At 38.6% G+C, this 20616-nt stretch overlaps 1 long non-coding RNA gene across 2 annotated transcripts in view; it reads left to right on the top strand.

Moving 5' to 3' along the window:
- The first annotated feature begins 1024 nt into the window (after positions 1–1024).
- Positions 1025–20616, top strand: part of LOC139076655 (uncharacterized) — a 175928-nt gene continuing 156336 nt past the window's right edge. The window contains exon 1 of one of the 2 annotated variants that reach the window (XR_011528471.1): positions 1025–1131. This is a non-coding gene — a long non-coding RNA (uncharacterized lncRNA). The remainder of the gene's footprint in view (positions 1132–20616) is intronic. The other variant, XR_011528473.1, reaches the window with a different exon arrangement.

Here is a 20616-nt window from a genome sequence, read left to right on the forward strand (position 1 = left end):
GGATAGAAAAGGAGGGATTCCTGTCAATCATCTTAGCTGAAAACATGATCCAAAACATGTGTTGCCCTCATGCTCAGCAGCAGTCTTTTATTAAAAAAGTTGAATCAATTAGCTCTTTAAAACCTTAGACATCTTTTCTCTTAATCTAGGTGTTTACGGCTTTCTTTTCCCCCTGATAACAAAGTTGTTGTGTGCTTGGACACACAACGGACTGCAGGTAGAAAGTCAGAGTTGCTGTCTACAGTCATGCGTGTTAGGTCTCACACAAACCCAGGCACTGCCGTTCAGAACACCTAGAGGTGATGATGTCGGCTGGAGTCGGGCAATGCTCTGCTGCAGCCCTGGGACGTTGGTCTAAATTATACTCTTTTTTGATGCTGCTAAATCTAAGTGTCCTAACACTCAGTGAGTCTTACTCTTAACCATGCACAGACGTCTGTTTATTGACACTGACTGAAAGGCCCTTTCACATTTTAATGTGATTTATTTAACACGTCTCGTAGGATTTTGATGAGTTCAAAAACTGTTCCCTGCATGTGCTTCTTCGTACTTCAGAGGAGATTTCATTTCAACTAGTGCCTGGTAAGATGCATGAAGCACTATTGGAGGCACATATTTGAAAGAAGACAATGTGGTTATAGAATCATCCACCTGAAAACGAGGTCACGGGAGCTGGCAGGAGTTAAACAAATACAACACATGCAGTGCTCCGAAAAATAACTTACTAGTAAAAGGATGAAACGTATGAAAGAGAAGAATTCTGACAGATATGGTTAGGAAAATTCTCAGGGTTGGTATGTGAATAGGAATTGCAGGATGATTAGATAAAAAATTTTTTGACATTTGACAGTTTAGAATATTTCTGTAAGTCTCCGGAGAAGTTCAAGCTGAGAAAGTGCTATGGCAATACAAACTGTTCCCAGCCGCTACTCCCTATTCTTTTGGCAACGACACTTTTTATTTGGGAGTTTACCCCACATCCCTTCTTCTGTCCTCATGCTTGGGTGGGGCTCCACCCTGTCTCAGGAGAGAAGCGTGGGCCCCAGCCCTAAAGCAATCAGTACATCGCACTTCCCTGGCCACGTTGATAGGCTGAGGATAGACATGGGACTCAATCAAAACCACTGAGAGGTAAGAGGCTTCTGTTAACTTATATGCTTTACAAAAGGGGAAACCTAGATACGAAACTACAGGACATGGTCCAGGAACTCTGAACAGTAGAATGTGACGGGTAAAGAGAGGAATTTTAAAGATAATGATTCACTGTAGATATCAGAAATTGTTCGATTCACTTTCTCCCACTCCTGTATACTGCCTCAATTTATTATGCACCCACTGCGTATATGATGTAGCACTAACATTCAAACTGTTAAAAGGTAAACTGAGGCATGTTAAAAATTTTATGAGTTTATTTGTGCAGAAATCAATTCAAATAGAGCAGCGTCAAAGAGGAAGTGGTTAGGAGTGCTCCACCCACAGGAGCTCGAATAGAGACTTTTACAGAGAAAAGCCAGAAGTAAAGCAAGGAAATATTTGATTGGCTATACCTTAAGAATGTGCCTTATTTGGAAAAGCCTAGCTGCTGTTTGTGATTGGTTTTCCTTAGGTTTTGATTTCTTAACCTTGAGGCATTTACAGGCTTAGGTTTTGGTTTGCCTACCTAGGCTGCTAAGATATTAGAACCACTCAGCCTAATGGCCTCCTGGTTTGATTAATTTAACAGCACTTGTCAGATGATTAAGTGAAAGGTAAATTGTTTTAAAAAGGAAATTTTTTTTACAAGGACATTTGATTCTGGTATGTGAAGCAAAATGAAAAGTGAAAACATTAAATGTAGAGTGGCAACGGTTTAATTTGATAATCATAGCATTACTAGGAAAGCTCATGTGGGCTCATGTCACAGTAAGACTTGAATATACACATAATTCATGTTTTTTGCTTTTAGTGATATGGGTGATGGGGAGGATAAAGTTGGAAGGAAGTCTAGTGATTATCAAAGGTCAGCAAGAGGGCACTGGGCAGGAGGTGGAGTTGAGTATATCCAAAGATGAATGTGAGGAATCTGAGAAATTAGATGCCTTGACAGTATTTCCTATTGCGCTCTGTAGGTGATTATGTTGGCCATACATGTATAGTTCACTTATGAACAATATAGTTGGATTATGACAATAAAAATGTTTGTAAAGTTTTTAGTTTTTCTGATTACGTGTCAACGTAATGACTTGGCTTAATTGTGTGATGTCAGTGAAATCTTTTTGTTATGTGAAGTCGAACTATTGCTGGTGATGAAAGGACATGCTCTAGTACAAAAAGCACACAAATCTGGAATCATAGTTTTTAATCTTGATTCCACTACTGATACACTATCTGACCTTAGTCACTTAATCCCCAGTATGCACATAAAATGTGGATAAAAATGCCAAGCATTTTTATGAGATGAAAATGTTTGTGAAGTTGGTTAATAAATGTGAGCTACAGAGAATTATTATTACGAATTATTTTGTCAGTAAAGAAACGGACCAGTAATGAGAATTTCTAAATAATTTTTCTTAGATATTATGTATTATGACAATTTGACGTAGTGATTACAGAAACTTTTTTCATAAGATTTCTCAGCCCTCATTAAAACGAAAATGGCCCATTTGTTTTACATTATCCTTTTATTTTAGAGTGGAAACAGCTGAAGCATCATGCAGCCAAAGACTATGTCATAAATCTGAATACTACTCTGTACCCTATTTCAAATTAGAAATAGCCATTTAATTGTATATTTTAATTCTGGAAGGCACTCTTTAGGTCATTTTGTTAAACCATTTATAAATGAGGAAATGAAAGATGAAACAAGGTTTAATGGCGTGTTATAGATCTCCCAGGTGTTCTTGATTTCCAATTTGGACTTTTTGTACTGTGAAATATAAGTAAATTATGTTCTAAATTCATCCTCCACCAGATTTAAGAATGCTTGGGCTCAATTTTTGGGAGAGCTAAAGAAAGTGCTCAGAATTTGGTGATATTCCATAGTCAGCTTAGAAATATTTCTATTTCACTACTGCAGCTTTCAGGCAATTATATCATGAATGGTCTGTCAACCTGGTACCATGGTTTGAGTGAAAGGAACTCAAAATTTTGGTAGCATTTTGTAGACAGCTGGAATCCAGCATATTGGACAGAAATCATGGTTGGACAGGCTACATTTTAGAGTGTTATGTGTGTGTCACTAACACCTGGTATGAATTTTTTAAAATATGTATTTACCGTGTGAAAGTGAATGTTTTGTAGTAACTGTATCAATTAGGGTTCTGTTAAGATGTCAGGAATCATGTTAGCCCACTTAAGCAGAAAGACACTGAATTTCCCATTGCTTAAAGATTATGGTTGACTATTTCCAATAAGACCTGAATAGTTGAAAAGTCAGCAATGTGGAGGAAAGCAAGAATTAAAGGGAATGGAGGAAGGAAGGGAGAGAAGGAAGGAAGGAGGGAGGGAGGGAGAAGATGCTGTTGGTGTCCCTCCCAGATCTCTTTTACTTGATCAGGAAGCCATCCCCCAGCTGTGCAAATTTTGAGCTAACACTGGAGCTGTCCTTTGCTGACCTGATCCTCACCTGCTAGTACTTGGGAGGTTATTTGCCTTCCATTCCTGGGGCAGCCAGTGATTGACTGATACAAAGAACAAAAGCCCAGCCCTCTTGCTTCCAGGTGAGACAACTCGGTCAGTGCTATTTACACTCTGGACTAGCCTTTACCCGAGGTCACATGCTTGCTGTCTCTTTCCCCTTCCCTGTCTTTTCCTCTGTCTCATATAGGTTTTTCCTAAAGAGAACTTTCACAGTAAATCGTATGTGCCTGAATTCCTATCTCAGGCCCTGCTTCTAGGGAATTCTACGTACGTAAGGTAAAGGAAGAAAAAGACATAGGAAAAGAAGAAAATCCAATCCTGCCATCCAGTCTCGAGAGCCTTTTATGATACCATTAACATCAGGCAAACTACTACACCTGATTTTATCTTTTACTAGTGAACCTAGTCTTTTTCCAACTATCTTTTAACTTTTCAGTGAAAACTCAATACAAATACATTCTTGTAGCAAATGCATTGAGTTCAATTCTGCTGCCAAATATAGATATCCCGTGAAACTCAGACAAAGGAGAAGGAACTAGAGAAAGAACAAACTCGATTTCCTTGTTGAAGCCTATTGATTTCATTTGTAGGGATTAGTGTTAGAATAAAGGTTGTTTTTATTTTATCCGGTGGATATAAATCAATACAATGAAACTTGTTATTGGAGAAGGTTAAAAAAAATTCAGTGTTTACCCAGGCAAATGGTATCCTTGTTAACTAATAAAGGGAAGTCAGAGGGTACATTTCTAACATGCTGAAGCATTATCTGACATTCTAAGGACATTTACCATGCTTATTCCACTAAAAAGAGAAACAATATTATGTGTGGGGGGGAGGGTGGGGGGGGTGGGGTTGCAGGGTGGAGTAGGCAGAAAAATGGCCTAATCCCCAGAACGTGTACATAGGTTGTTACTAGGCAAGGGGAATTACCAGGCAAATGTTGCCAATCAGTTTACTTTAAAACTGAGAGAGTGCCTGGATTTTCCAGGTGGGCCCAATGTAACGCAAGAAGCAGCAGGAGGCAAAACAAGACAGTACATGAGGGCTGCTTAGGAGAAAGAATTGATTGTCCAGGGCATTAGTAGATGGAATGGGGCTATGAGCCAATGAATGCTGGCAGCTTCTAGACTCTAGAAAAAGCATGGAGATGGATTTTCCCTTAGGACCTCCAGAAGGAAAGCTCTGCATCAGACTTCTGACCTACAGAACTGTAAGAAAATAAGTTTGTGTTGTTTTAAACTGCTAAGTTTGTTGTAATTTGTTACAGCAATAATAGGAAGCTAATGCAGTATGTATATAGATATATTTTAAAGCTCAATGTTATTAGATTTTTTCAACTAAAAAAATAGTTAAAAAGTGTGTGGTCATTTCTACAAGTTAAAAGATAGATACATATAAGAATTTAGTAAATTTTCTTATAGCGTCGGCACCTGGGGTGCTGATGCATGTCATTCTCTACTTTTGCAATCTTTACCCAAATGTAAACATATGATCACATATATGGCTGTTGTTATAATTAATTAATATTTGCAAAAAGTGGGATTATCCTTGCTTTTTTTGCACTTAACTCTAATACAAGTCTGATTCCATGTCAATTGGTTTAATAAATCTAACCGTTTCTTTTTCATAGCTTTGAAATTTTTCATAGTGTTGATATAGTATAATTTGCTCAACCATTCCTTATTGATCTCTGTTCATGTTTCTAGTTCTTTGTTGTTGTTGATATTTTCTTTTTTGCTATGGTATACAGTGCTATAATTAACATACTCTTGTATGCATATCTATATGTGTTGGGACTGTTATATTTGTAGGATCAGTTTACCAAAAATGAGAATGCTGAATTTTGATTGTTTTTCAGTCTTGCACCTGTAGGCCAAATATATCATCAGATGTAACAAAGATAACCAGTAAACCTCACTTTATAGGTTTAGAGGCCTGTGTGTTTGCTTCTGGAACGTTTTCTTGAGAGTACAGCTCTAATGACCAGTTGCTAGGTAACACATGCCACCAGTTTGTTTTTAAATTCCCCACAGGTTTCAGTTATAAGACATGCTAATAACAATGGAAGCGAGGAGGAAAGCAGTGCAAAGTTTAGGGAAAGTTAACCAGAATACAGGGCTGCCCCACTAGAAAAGTTGTTAAACAAGTTACAATATTCAAACAGATGCAAAGTTAATAGACTGTGATCTGGGGAGTAAGATATGGTGTCCATGGCTTATACAACACTTGGAAGGGTGGGTCATACTTATTAATGGTATAATCGATATGTGAAATAACGTGGTGGAATTGGAAACCTGTTTTTAACCTTTGCTCTCACTTTCTGTCTAAATTTCTTCTATCCCCTGCCCCTGGATGAGATCTTTGACAAAGGCCTCATACTTTTTATAGTTATCTTAGATGAGTTCTTTGCTCCCTCCTAATCACAAAACAGAGACTTATATTAATGATTAAAACATCCAATCTTACATAGTAGGCAAAATGGGAAACTTCTTTGTGACTTAAAGCCTCTCTCTCTCATTGCTTACGTTCATTCCAGCTGGAAGTTTGCGTTAGAGGTGGGGACAGGTGACATCTTTGCCTTCATCGCTATCTTCATACTACTGCTATGTGTATCCCACTCATGGGACTGCTGGTGCCTCAGCCAGGGTGGGAGCATGAAAAGGAGGAGGAGTAAGAGGCACGAAAGCTCTTATATGAACTTGGGTAGTATCTGATGTTGATTTCCTCTGGCCTCTGCTATTGCTTGAAGTGATTCTTCCTGGGTGTTTAGTGAATTACTCTGTGATTTCCCTGGAGCTCTCTCCATGTGGGTGGTAGTTCTCCTTCATCTGTCCAGTTATGGTTCCCACACAGCTTCTGCACCTGACTCTGTACCTCCAGCCCCCCTTGATGAGATTGCCTTGACCCTCGCAGGAAGCCCTCTTGGACACCATTCAAAACCTCTTCAGGTTAGCTCTGTCTCCCAAGTGGCCCATGCCTTGTCCTTGGGAAGCCTGGCCCCTTGACCCACTGTGAGATGGTCAGTGGCTTCCCTAACCAGCACTCTGCTCTCCTGCCACAGGCTTTTTGAGCCAGCCTCCTGCCCCTTATACAATCAGCCCTGAGTTGGAGACTAGACTGGGTGTCCCCAGATCCTAGGGTATTATGTCAAACTCCTCAAGAAATGGTCTCCTTGAAGCCCTGGTGGCTTGACTTGGCACCAGGGGTAAACTCCCCATGTGCTCCCGCAGACCTCCCCTAGCTCACCAGCTACTGCCTCCAAAGAAATCCTCTTAAGGTTTTCCCATGCATAACGTGCCTCTCCAACCCCTTTTAAAAGCCAGAGATGAATGAAAATCCATGTTTAGTTAAAACTGATTCTCAGACAGCTCTTTTGCAGTCCTGCTTAGGTGGTCTAGTATTTCACATGGAAATGTTAAAGTAGTTGGCATCTACTGTCCTGGACCTCAGTAGAAACTGAGACAGAAAAACTCCCATTCAACATCAGACTTGTAGATCCTAGAAAGTACACAGCCAGTGGATAAAGCTATGGAAAAGGAGAACCAGGCCCTGGAGGTGGTACGACCGGCAGGAATAAAGGAAAATATTGGAATATCAGTCAAATAGTCTGATGTTCAATGCAGGATTCCAGTGTCAAAAGAGGTCATATAGTTAGAAATTTAGAACAAAAACTAGTTATAAGTCCTGGGCACATAGTAGAACTGGGAGGGAGAAATCAGTAGGCTGGTAACCAGGATGCTTATGGCACATGCCACCCACCAGTTGTGAATATATTGTGTGTTTCTATTGCTTCAAGCACTAGAGGAGCTGGGTCTGTCCCTTGGATTCTAACAATATGTGTTGAGCACCTGGATTCTGCACAGGGCTGTGCTAGCTGTGCTAGGTGCTGGGGGAATGAGCTAGGTGCTGTAAAGTGTGGTCTCTGAGGTCAGGTGGGAGTAGATGACATTGTTGCCGCTATTTTGTCTTTACTCTCTTTGACCCTTCCATTTGCTTCTGTAATATATATAAGTATCTCCAGTTTAAAGAGAGCAAGGGCAGGCAGAACTGGTTAAACTGAGGTGAATTCTGACTCTTGTTAAAGCTTAGAAGTGATTTACATAAGAATCTGGAAACAAAAGGAGGGAATTAGAGTTATCAGAGAATATAAATTGCCAGTGCGCCCATTTGTATGAATAATTAAATGTTTTCCAAATTATTATTTTTGTAACAGTTGAATCAGAAAACAATAACAGAGTTTATTTGCTTTCTCAGAAATCTCAGGCATTAAGAGGAAGAAAAGGCTTTCTTGACTTAGCCTTCTTAGATTTCATTCTATCCTGTTTTAGTGTTTGCATTATTTCTAGACCAGCCTGTGGCAGAAGGCCAGCTGCAATCTGAAAGAGATCAGTCACGGTCTTTGGTGTATTAAGAATATGTTCATATTAATAGATTTCCTCTAAGGATATCTCACATCACCACTCCTGAGCCAAGTTTAAAACAATATGTGTAACACTTTGAATTCTGAGATTTCATGGAGGCAAAGGTGCCAGTCTGTATGTGAATGTTTTTGATTGCTGTCATTACATGGATTTAATTCCATTGAGGATGAAGGTGGCTCTTTGTTTTTGTGTCTCTGAGTTGAGCATCTAAGCATCTTAGTAATTTTCACTTTTTGTGAAAATATTGAGTATTAATGTACATTTTTTAAAATTAAATCTTCTGGGGACAAAAAGAGGCAAAAGAACACAGGGTAGTTCAGTGTCAAGCTCAGCGATAGAGTTTGGATCCCTTCACCCCCATTCTTGGAAATAAAACTTATAAATCCTTAAGGTCTGATAGAACCTTAGAGATCATGTAATCTGATCATCTAATTTTACAGATGAGGAAATTACAGCCCATAATCTAGACTTCACCTTGATTTGTCGAAATAGATTTTGGAACATTATTAATACTCAGAGTCACTTTCATAATAGTGTAAGCTAGAGTTTGTCATATCTGTGGTGCTTATTTGCAAGCTCATCATTGTTTAAAAGTGATTTTGGTCACATACAAGGATCAGATGTAGATTAACAATAGTTTGTGCCCAAGTTATTTGGTCAGTGGTGTTAGATCCAAAGTAGTGAGTTTGAAATTGGCAACTGGCCAAAATGATCAGTTTACTGTCTCCACTGTAGTGTAATTTTAAATCAAACATTTCTGAAGGAAACCACGCAGTCTGATTATTTGAGCTCCACAATAGGAATCAAGGATGTAGTGTTCCATATATAAATTTGGCAAAGACTGCTATTTGACAGAATATGATTATTACATGAATGGGTGAAGGAGGTCACTGCCTTGGACGTCTTTAGTTGGGCTGAGACGGCTGCAGGGCCAGGCTGCAACCCCTCACCAGGAAGCTGTCTGGGGTAGTAGCAGTGCAAATACACTCACTTATGGCCCAACTGAGGGTTCAGATTAATGAGAAAGGCAGACAATTAAGGGAAGACATTGTTTATCTTGCCCTGGGAATTGACCCCTGGACAGTTACATCATTTGCTCAAATGGAAACTGAACCTGATCATTTTGTCATATCCTGTCTTTTTCAATTACCTTTTGATTTTCTCTAAATCAAGAATTGCTTTTTGCAACAGAGGAAAGTGGGAAGCTACCCTGTGTTATTTTGCTCATGATGGTAATCATTCTTCTGATTTTATCTGACACCCCAGATATTCTAAAGCATAAAGATCTTTAAGGCGTTCATGGAAGTGTGACAGTTCTGTGTAATTCTATTCAAGATTTTAAGAGCAAAGGAAGATTCGACAATACTTCTGTTTCTACTATTGTAAATGCTGTCATCTTTGCTATTTTACCATTGTGACAGATGGTAGGACTATGTGCTAGCATAGATTGATTTTTCTTTCAGGCATCTGCCAGTTCTAAAGAATAAATACAGTACCAAAAATATAAGTACAATGGGAATATTTATAACCTGGCAATTTCATGTACAAAGAGAAAGTAAATGAATATATCTGAGAAGGAGCTGAAAAGTCTTCTTTTAAGATATTTTATTGAAATGTTTTATGTCTTCAGGGTGATTTATACTTCTGTGACATGTTTAATAATCAAGACAATGGAAAAATATGCCAATATATATCTTGACAGTCTGTTGTGCTTTTAAAATGTAAAATCATTATTTGAAGCAATTGGGAAAGTATCTTTTAGCTTTTTGAGACTTGTAATAATGTACTGACTACAAGATTTTTCTAAGCATGTACTGCTTTACTATCAGAGAGCCGTGGCCTTGTTGGGGGAGATGAGGCTCATAGTACACATATACACAATGATGCAAAAGGCCTTTTTAAAGAAACATCTGCAACTGATTATAAGCATAGGTGTTTACCATATGCAAGGTACTGCATTACGTTCTTCACATATGTTGTCTCCTTTAAATTTGACAACACCCTTGCACATACAAAATAACTGCACTTGATTTTCAGGTGAGGAATTTGAGTAACAGAAGTTAAGTGAGTTGTCTAAAGTTATGTCATGTAAAGGCAGAGTCAGAATTATACATCAAATTTGCAGGACTACAAAATTGAGAGTTGTAAATGTAGAACTATTATTTCCTTTTTTGTTTCAAGAAAAGTGTTTACTACATACCCTCACATTTTTTCCTGATGTTGAAAATATTGTCCTCTATTTATTGGCTCAGCTTGTAGGTAAGCCACAGACACAGGTCCTACATTAGGTGTAATGGGAACAATGGTTAGTTTTAAGGGATCTAACTTGATGCCTTCCTCTCCCTGAAACCCCCATCCAATCTGTTACTAAAACCTTTCCATTCTCTGGAAAGAATACTCCAAATATATCTATGTCTCTACTGTTCTGTTTTTATTACCCTGGTTCGAATCACCATCATCTTTTGCCTGGACATCCACAGTATTTTCCTCCATCGCCCTGTTTCTCTTCTCCAAAGCCTAGCAGGAGAAATTTATAGTATAAATTAGAACATGTCAATTTCCTGATTGAAGCTCAACATCTTCCCAATCTCTTTGGACTAAAATCAAAATTTCTTATTTTGGTGGACAAGTTCCTTAGTTCTATGGCTTCTGGCTGCCTTTGCATGCCTTCATTTCATATAACACCCCTCAGTATATTCCAGACTTGAATCACACTGTTCTCTTTCCTGTATGCCAAGCTTTGTTCTGCCTGAGGAGTCTATGTTTGTTATTTCTGCCTGGAAGGTCCTTCCCTATTCTTTCCGCTACTGTTTTATTTTTTTAAAAAAAAGTTTTATCATGAATTTTTAGCTTAAATGTCAACTACTCAGAGAGGCTTTCTTTGATTATCTAGTTTGTCTCATTATGCTTTTTCTTAACATTTGAAAACAATTTGTCATTTTATGCAGTTTTTTTGTTTATTTGTATACTAATTCTACCATACTAAATTCTCAAGTTCTATTTATTTTGGGTTCGTGACAGTGTATTCTACCATTAATTCAAAACTAGGCACAAAGTTGGGGTTCAGTTGTGGAAACTGAATAAAATCATCACAGTTGACTTTTATTCTGTGGTTCTTATTCATAAAATGGGAACTTGAATCAATTAGTAAAAGCATTTGTTGACCATTACATTATGTCCAGTATATTGGTGGAAAACTATGCAAAACTACATAATATACGCCATTACAATGCAAGTGCCCTTTCAGAGTTAAAGATAATGTACTTTAAGGAATGCAGAGGATGGAGCAAATAAGATTGCTTCAGAAAATAATTCACTGACATGGTGACCTGTGAGCTAGGTCTTGATGATGAATTACAATTTTTCAGGTTCAGAAGGCTGAATGGGTGATGGGGAATATTTGAGGAAACGGAAAGGCATGAATTGGCTTGAAGAAGAAGGAAAATAGATTTGGTAGGGGCACGAGCTGATTGGAATGATGTTGGGAAAGGAGCCCAAAAGTCAAATTGCATTGAAAGGCCTTCTATACAAGACTATGGAGTCTTCTATTGGGAAGCGACATGGTTCATATTATTTTATAGAAAGGTGGTGAGGAGTAAAATACATTGAAATTAGAAGAGACTGATGAGAACAGTTATATTCCAGCCAAAAAAAGTTGAAAGTCTTAATCGATTCCTGGGCTCTTAGCTACACAACAGGCACTGTGATATCTGTCAGGGATTCAGAACCACTGACCTAAAAAGAGGTAATTAGAGATACTTCTATGTTATTTATCTGTGATTGTCTCTATCTTTATACTTTATCAGTTTGACTTTTCCACATTTGACTTTTGTATACATTTTCCAGAATACATTACATTTGAAAACAGGATATTTCTCTAGCAGATTTTATATTTATTATGCAAGTGTAGGGTACAATGTAATGGAGAATATGGTGAACTCAACAGTGTTTGAGAAATAGGTGGCAGAGAGACTTCATAAATTGTGGCATACTTGAGCTAAGACCTAAAATATGGGGCGGGCTCACTCCAGGCAGAGGGAGCAGCATAAGCAAAGGCACAGAGGCATGGTATGAGCCAGGAATGGCAAATAATGTAATACTCCTGGACTATAGAAATAATAAAAGTGAGGATTCTCATGTGTCCATTGATTGTGGACTTTGGATGAATGAAAGGAGACTTGGATGAAATACATAAATTTTACCATTCTGGGATTCTAGCTGAGTGTGTGGTCACCCAATAGTGAAATTGTAACATAACTGAGCAAGTTACATGTGCTATTTCAATGTGGTGGGATTCTCACCATTACTAAAGATGTTCTAAATGTTCTTTTTTCCTCACCCCAGTGGCTCCTTTAAATGTTTCCACTCTTCTCAAACTCCAACCTTACCCTGCACAATCTCTTGTAATTTATGGCTTTGAAGTTGGAGCCATCTGACAAGGGATGATGCAACTTCCTATCTTCTGGCTTCAAAGTTCCTCTGCCCTTTGCCTATCTGACTCCCATCCCTGATACTCCTTCTTGATCTTTGTTATTCCATCAAACTACTCTTTGAAATAAAGAATAAATTCATGGCCACCACTTTTTACCTCCCACTCACCTTTCGTCTCTTATAATCCGGTTACTCTCCTTACTGCTGTTTTGAAATTAATCTTGTAATTTCTTAAATTCCAGGATGAATGAACTTCAGTCCTTCTAAGTTTTAGCTCCATTTTCTTGACTCTCCCTTCCTCCTTAGGCTTCACGCAAGACAACCTGCTTATTCTCTTTAATTAATTTCTTTTTCACATCTCATCCTTTGTCTTTCCATATAGATTAATTCTCAAAGTTATTTCCTTAACCAAATCTGTTCTTTACATTCTTCTTTAAACTATTTTTTCTTTATTGATATCTACCAAATCAATATTTCCCAGGTCCAGATCGACATTTCGAAACTTCTGGTTAAAAAAAACCCCTTCCATATCCTACTTTTTAAAATGAAGCAATATTTAAGATTTTAAGCCAACAACTCCTCCTGCTTTCTTCATTCTGTTAGAGGGCCAGCAATTTCCCATCCTTAATCTCCCACCTTTAATACTGCTGATTGATCATTGAGACAATCTCTTCTGTTTAACTTTTCTTATTTTTTCCTTCCATTCTTACTGCTATGGCTTGGCCCAAACCCTCATCTGCTGTTGTCTATAAAAGCCAGACTAATAATTTTAAGCTAGCGGGGAAAAAAATCACACCACTTCCTGGATAATAAAATCTTCAGTGGTCCCCTATTTTCTACCAAATTTAGAGGAAAAACCTCCAGATTGTAATTGAAAGTCCTCTATTATATTTTATACTCTCCTATATAAAACATAATATCTGCTTTTTATTGTTTTTAAAACAGACCCTTTATTTAGTTCATGGATGGTATATTAGTGGTCTATTGCTACATAACAAATCACTCCAACATTTAGCAGCATAAAACAATACGCTTTTATTACCTCACCATTTCTCTGGTTCAGGAATCTGGGCATGATTTAGCTGAGTCTTCCTCATAGTCTTTCATGAGACTGCACATATTGCCCAGGGCTGGAGTCTCATCAGAACATTCATCTGGGGAAGGATGCATTTCTAACCGTTTATGTGGTTTTTAGTAGGATTTAGTTCCTTGACAGTTGTTGGAATGAGGGCCTTGGTTCTTTATTGACTGTTGGCTGAAGGCTACCCTCAATTCGTTGCCATGGGGGCTTCTCCAACATGGCAGTTTCCTTCAACTTAAGTCAGCACAAGAGAGAGTCTGCTGGCAAGAGAGAAGTTACTCTCTTATGTATCCTAATCAAAGAAGTGTCATGTCATTCCATCACCTTTGTTATATTCTATAGATTGGAAACAATAGCTTGTGCCCATACTCAAGGGCACACTCAAGGGGAGGGGATTACACAAGACTACGAGTATCAGGAGACAGGATCACTGGAGGCTGTCTCAGAGGTATCCTGCCTCAGAGAGTTTAGATCAGGATATGGATATAAGCTGTAAATGGATAGCAACTGTACTACAGCCCCAGTGAAGGGTGCTCTTGACGGATAGTGGTTAGGGAAAAACCTTTCAATGGGTAGAGGTTTGGGTGGTGCACCTGGTCATCTGGGTGTGTGGAAGGAGAAGTGGCCTAAGGTTAGATATGTATATACTCATGTACATAGATTTGTATATATTCATATAGACTATTGACATGTAGAAATGTATATGGCTAATGGGAAATGGCTTGGCCAGCTGTTCAGGAACCTGGAAAGAAAAAGATTGAAAAATTGAAGACAAAGAGGTCCGGGGAGGAGGCATTTGGTTGTACATATGGAAGTAGGTGTGAAGTTTGAAAATCTTCTTATCAAATGTTACTGTAAATCAGAGACACCTACAAGGTAAGAAGCATTAAAGAACAAAGGAGATAAAAAGACTTGATCTTAAGCCAAAATTTCGTCATCAGCCATCCTGCTGCTGGCATGATGGGCACATGAATGAAGTGGCGTGGTGGTAGGAGGGAAGCTATGCATGAATCCAACAGCATGGGCTCCAACCTACTGAGACTGGTTTACCTACTGCTGCCCCCGAGTATCCACCCTGTCAGTGACAGAGGCCAAGACTAAGGCCCTGATGTGATCTCATCCCTTGAGGAGACTAACTGACCACTTGGTGACAAGTAGACAGCATTGAACCCTTTTGTCCCTGGAAAGGCCAGTGATGGCTCTGATGGTAATAACTGACATTTCAGAGATGGGTTTGCATTTCCTATCTGTAGGGTCTCAGCCAGCACTACTCTCTAAGTTAGGTTTTCATAGTGTTTGATCCACCAGCATAGGATCCTGATAACATCATGTTCATCCAGAGGACCCATTTTTATATCAAAGGTGGCATGAAAGTGGGTCTACGACTATCCTGGTCCATATAGAATGAGAAATAGATGCACAAACATAAAGATCTTTCATTCTGGCCCAACGCTAGACATCTCTGAAGCTTCTTTATAGTTTGAGAACTCTCGCTGGAGGCAGCTGAGACTGCCAGGACTGCATTGCAGCTCAACTTGTTCCCCTGCCTAATCCTGCTATGACCCTCCCACCGCTGTACAAGTATTGGTTCCAAGAACACTTCTTATTAAACGTTGTTTGCTAATGTTTGTCTCAGAGTCCACTTTCTGGGGAATCCAATCAAGACAGACAAGATGCTAGAAAAAGTTTCATGCTAAAAAACTAGCAGAGAGGGGGCCGGCTCCGTGGCTGAGTGGTTAAGTTTGCGCGCTCTGCTGCGGCGGCCCAGGGTTGGGATCCTGGGCGCAGACATGGCACTGCTTGTCAGGCCACGTGGAGGCGGCGTCCCACATCCCACATCTAGAAGGACCTGCAACTAAGATATACAACTATGTATCGGGTGGGTTTGGGAAATAAAGCAGGAAGAAAAAAAAAAAAAAGATTGGCAACAGTTGTTAGCCCAGGTGCCAATCTTTAAAAAAAACAAAACAAAACTAGCAGAGGACAAAATTCTTATCTCAAAGTATATACTGATATAAAAAATTCAAGGAAATATTTTAATAAAATCTTATAAAGACATTCGTAAAGTGAATGGATTCATGAAATTATGGTGTTAACTTATAATTACAATTCTAAAATGAGTTGAATAGTTGAAGTGAGATTTTATGGAATAAATAGGAAAACTATTTCACTAACTTTGAGATGGTTTTTCTCAGGAAAAACTGTCAGCTATAGGGATTTTTTAATTCCAGAGTTGACAATAATTGGTATGGCTAAATTGATGTTTGAATAGAAACTTAACAACTGACAAAATTCACAGTAGGGTGTTGTAAACATATAGGCAGTAACTTTTTTTCTTTTTGAAAAGCAGAATTATTTGTGAGGTTTTTAGTTGATAAAATGTAAATCATTTCAAGTAGCGTGAAATGAAGTTTAAAAATATCTACTTAATCTTTTCCTTTTTCACTTGATCTATCATCACTTTATATTTGGAATACTCGATTTTCTCTTTATTATATTTGTCAAAATCTTTTCTATCTCTCTCCTGATGCTAAGATAATAAAATGATTGACACCTTTGATTGCATTGTGTTTTCTCAGCTGAAAGAAGAGTTTCTTATTACTCATATCCTACAATACACTCTGTTACAATGCTGTAAGTAAAAAGATCTAAACTCCCTAACAAAAGCTCTTTGGAAATTATCTTATTTTAATTATTTGTGAACAGAGTGGCTAATTGTTTATAGTTTAAGCATGATCTAGAATCAGGGAAAAAATCCCTTAAGATATCTGGGGTCATTTGTGTACCTACACTCAGCAAGAAAGCTCTACTGGGACAAGACTGTCTAAGATGGTTACACATACCCATCCACACACACAGTCACCCACCCACACACTCATCCCCCCACACACTCACCCACACATACATCTGGAGTGTTGGTGTTGACTGTTGGCTAGGGGACCTCAGTTTTCCTCCATATAGTTTTTCATCATTCAGTACTCTAGCCTGAGCTTCTTTACATGGTGACTGGCTTCCAAGAGAAACAAAAGAGAAGCTCCTAAGACCTAGGCTTGGAAGTCACACAGCATAACTTCCCTCATACTGATGGTCAAAGGAAGTCACAAGGCCAGTCCAGATTTATGGGGAGGGGACATAGCTTTTACCTCTTAATGGGAAAAGTGGCAATACTGTATCAATAAGGGCATATTCTAGAGGAGAAATTATCGTATCCATCTTTGGAAACAGCCTAGAACACTAAGGCTAGAGAGAGTGACTTAGTTAAACACTAAGTTGTAGAGAGCATTGGCTGTTATAGAGTTGTTGGGGGAATGGTTGTTTGAGGAGGTGAAATTAGACTAAGAAGTTGAATAAAATGAGAGAATGGGCTATGCCAGCATAAAGGAAGAAAGAACATTCTTGCCAAGGGAATATTGATTGCAAAAGGCCCTGAAGTGGGAACAAATCTGATGTGTTGGAGGAAATCCTACAGCTTCTTATGGTAATTGGGCAAGAAATAATTGTCTCTTGAACTAAGGAGACATTTGTGAGGGTGATAAGTTCTTTCGTTTGATATATATATGTTTTGAAATAGAACTAATAATATTTGCTTCTGGATTATATATTGGTATGAAAAAGAAGAATCAAAGATGACTGTAAGATTTTGGACCCAAACCTGGGCAAATGGAATCACCATTTAACGAGATGAAATAGTGTTCCTTAGAGTGCAGCAGACATGTATGAAAAATAAAAATTCAATTTTGGCTATTTTACTTGAGCTTCCTATGGATATCCAAGTGGACATGCTGAGTTGGAAATTAGACCTGTGAACCTGGAATTCAGTAGCACGGATAGGGCTAGATGTTAAAATTTAGGACTTGACATATGTGATTTTAAAAACATGGAATTTGATGAGGTCACTCGGAACGTGATTGTAAAAGGAGAAAAGAAGAAGCCTGGGGACTAAGTTCTGGAGCATTGCAACATGTAGGGGTAGGAAGAGCAGGAAGATCCAGCAAAGAAGGCTGACAAGAAAAGTAGTTGGTGCAATGGTTAGCTAGGGAACCAATGTCATGAAAGCACATGAGGGATGAAATTGCAAGGAGGGAATTATTGGTGGGGACAAATGATGCTGAGAAGTCAAGTTAGATGAAGACTGAGATGTGACTGTGGGATACGTGTGAGACTTTGAACTCAAACAGAGCTCTTTCAGTGGAGGGTGCAGCTAGAAGAAGTGAAAATAGTGTATATAATTAATACTTATAAGATTTCTTTCTTTCTGAAAATGGGAGCCAAAAAATGGGGCATGTTTTTGTTAATTGGCGTGATCCTCAGGGAGGAAAAGATGATGCAAGAGAGGAGGAGGAGGGTGGCAAGAAGCAGTGTTTTTGATTGTAAGAGAAAAAAGAGAAAATACTCAGGCAGACCACTGGGCCTTAGATGGGGATAAGGGATTTCCACCCACTTCAATAAAATGAAAAGTATAGTTTCCCTTAAAGACTTATATAAATTGGTAGTTTTAGTGGTGGAAGATAAGAAATTTCTCGTTGAAATTTTAATTTTCCTAAGTGTAAATAAAAGCAAGATGATCGGCTAAGAGTAACATAGTAGTATAGGATTTTGAAATTTTAAGAAAGAGATGAAATAATTATTTTGGAGGAATGAAATGTGAACTGACTAAAATAAAATGTAGTACAGTCAGCAGACAGCACTAACAACCACCTGAGGTTTGTGGTAATAAACTTAAGTAGCCAGTATGCTTTTCTGGTTTTCTTCAGGTACACACAATTACCTAGGTGCAGGGGTAGAATGGGTAGCTTTTCACAAGTGGGGCTTTTCCAGGTGAGACGGCATAAGGGAGATAAAACCCTGAGGGAATGCAAAGAAGAGTTAAGATGCTGCTTCATGGGATCGAAGCTAAGTCAGGGAGGAGCTGGGGAAATCAAGAGGGTAAGGGGCAGTGGAAAGAGGTAAGGTTAGTGAACTTGAAAATCCTGGTGGAATGGGATTGCAATGTTGTGAGAAACCACAATTAACTTCCTTTTAGAACCCTGAAGATGTGACACTCCTTGGAGGCGGGCTATCGTGAAAAATGGCTGTGACAGCAGAGACTAAAGGTGTCAAGAGTCCTGGGATGGCAGTGGGATGGATAAGCCTCAATGACCAGGATTAAATACCCTGCCAACCCAAACAGATGAGAGTTGGGATTAAGATTGAAATTTAAGGAATGAGATCAATGTAGAATTTCCTGCACACCTAAATGTATATATTTATATATGCATGGATGTGAATTTCTTAGAAGCACAGGGGAATTTTGAAACGGGTTTTCTCCTTTAAAAAATATTCGTGTAGGTTATAGTTTACACAGTTTTAAACATAATTTTAATTTAAAGGTCACAAAAGAAACAAAGCTTTACTAGCTTTATAACTTGAGTGCAATTTGATATAGAGCATTAAGATATCTAAAGAAAGAATGTCTCAATTTGATGCAAGTTGGTTAGTCATGGGAGCCTTTAAAAAGAATTCATGAAGACAAATTTTACAATTCCCATCCAAGCACTGCCCAGGAGAAAAGGACGCTTAGCCAGCAGACGTCGAGTATACTGACTTGTTTGGCAAGCCTATCCCTATTTTAAGATGAATTCATCAGCTGCGTGAGCCTAATTCCATTAAAAGTTGGATTTGTCTAACTTCTTTGTTTTGATTCCACATTTATTAAACAACCTCTGATTATTATTTGTCTTTCCATGTGTGTGCCTACAAGGAGAAAATGTGTTGCTCATATGAGCTTCAAGTATTTTAGTCCCTGTAACAATTATTTCACAATGTAAATGAAGTCAGATTTTGGTTTTATTTACCTACCTCAGGAGCTTGGATAATGTGAGTTTGTTCTTGAGAAGTGGATTTGCTTTTGGAATGCTGACAAAATCAAGTTATTAGGCATGGAAAGCTGCAGACCAATTTAGGTCCCTGGAGCATGCACCCAGGTAAAGAATACCATCCTGTGAGGCCTCCTGGGAGGCAGCCAGCCTTGTGCCTGGCAAACTCCCCTGCAATCACTGTGTACCTTGCCTACAGCTGGAACTCTGGCTCAAACTGTGCCTCTTCTGTGATGCCTTCTCTGGGCCCTGCATCCACTTTCAGCTGTCTGGGGGTCCATTTTATGGATCACGCAATCTGTTGGGCTCACAGAGAGGCTTGCCTGCTCACAAGCAAAAGTTCCCCAGGAGACACTTTAGACTTTTTCTTACAGGAAGGATATATGACTGACTGATGTCTGTCTGTCCTTAGAATCTCCCAAGCAAAAGTTCCATCTTCATGCTTTTGGTCCCAAAGAGAAAGCTTGAACTATATCCTCATTCAAATATAGTGTTCCAGAGTTCTTGCGAGGAAGGGCCAGGCCCTGCGTGCAAGTTTTCCTATAGTCCACTTTTGTGCAGAGGTGGAATGATGTTTGGTATGGGCAAGAACACACATCAGGATTTTTGATGTTAATGAAAATGCAAATTTTGATCACTGGTGTGTGCTAGGAGGCTAAAATGGAAATATTTAACATCCAGTTCTCAATGAAAGTACAGCTATGGTAGTTGACATTCCAAATGAATCATTTATGTCAGTGTATACATAAGTCAGTGTGATGCTATAATTTATAGTTTAAACTGGGACACTTTTGAGAATAAAAGTGTGCACTATTAATTATGCCAGGAGAACTGTTAGAAACTAGAACTGTCTTGCGTAAACGGAAATGTATGGTTACCCAATATATAGGCTGGATTGATAATAAGCCGGTATATGTCAGTATAACCATACTGTTTCTTAATAGCCATCATCTCCTGCAATTTGATCAGTGCCTTATTATTATTATTTTATCAAGATCATAAAAGTTTATAACATTGTAACATTTCAGTTGTACATTATTATTTGTCAGTCACCCCATATATGTGCCCCTTTACCCTTTATGCCCAGCCCACAACCCCTTGCCCTCCCCCTCTGGTAACCACCAATCTGTTCTATCTATCTATCTATCTATCTGTCTGTCTGTCTGTCTATTTTTCTATCTATCTATCTATCTATCTAATCTATCATCTA

Source organism: Equus przewalskii, chromosome 17 (assembly GCF_037783145.1).
Source record: "Equus przewalskii isolate Varuska chromosome 17, EquPr2, whole genome shotgun sequence".
Classification (NCBI taxonomy): domain Eukaryota; kingdom Metazoa; phylum Chordata; class Mammalia; order Perissodactyla; family Equidae; genus Equus; species Equus przewalskii.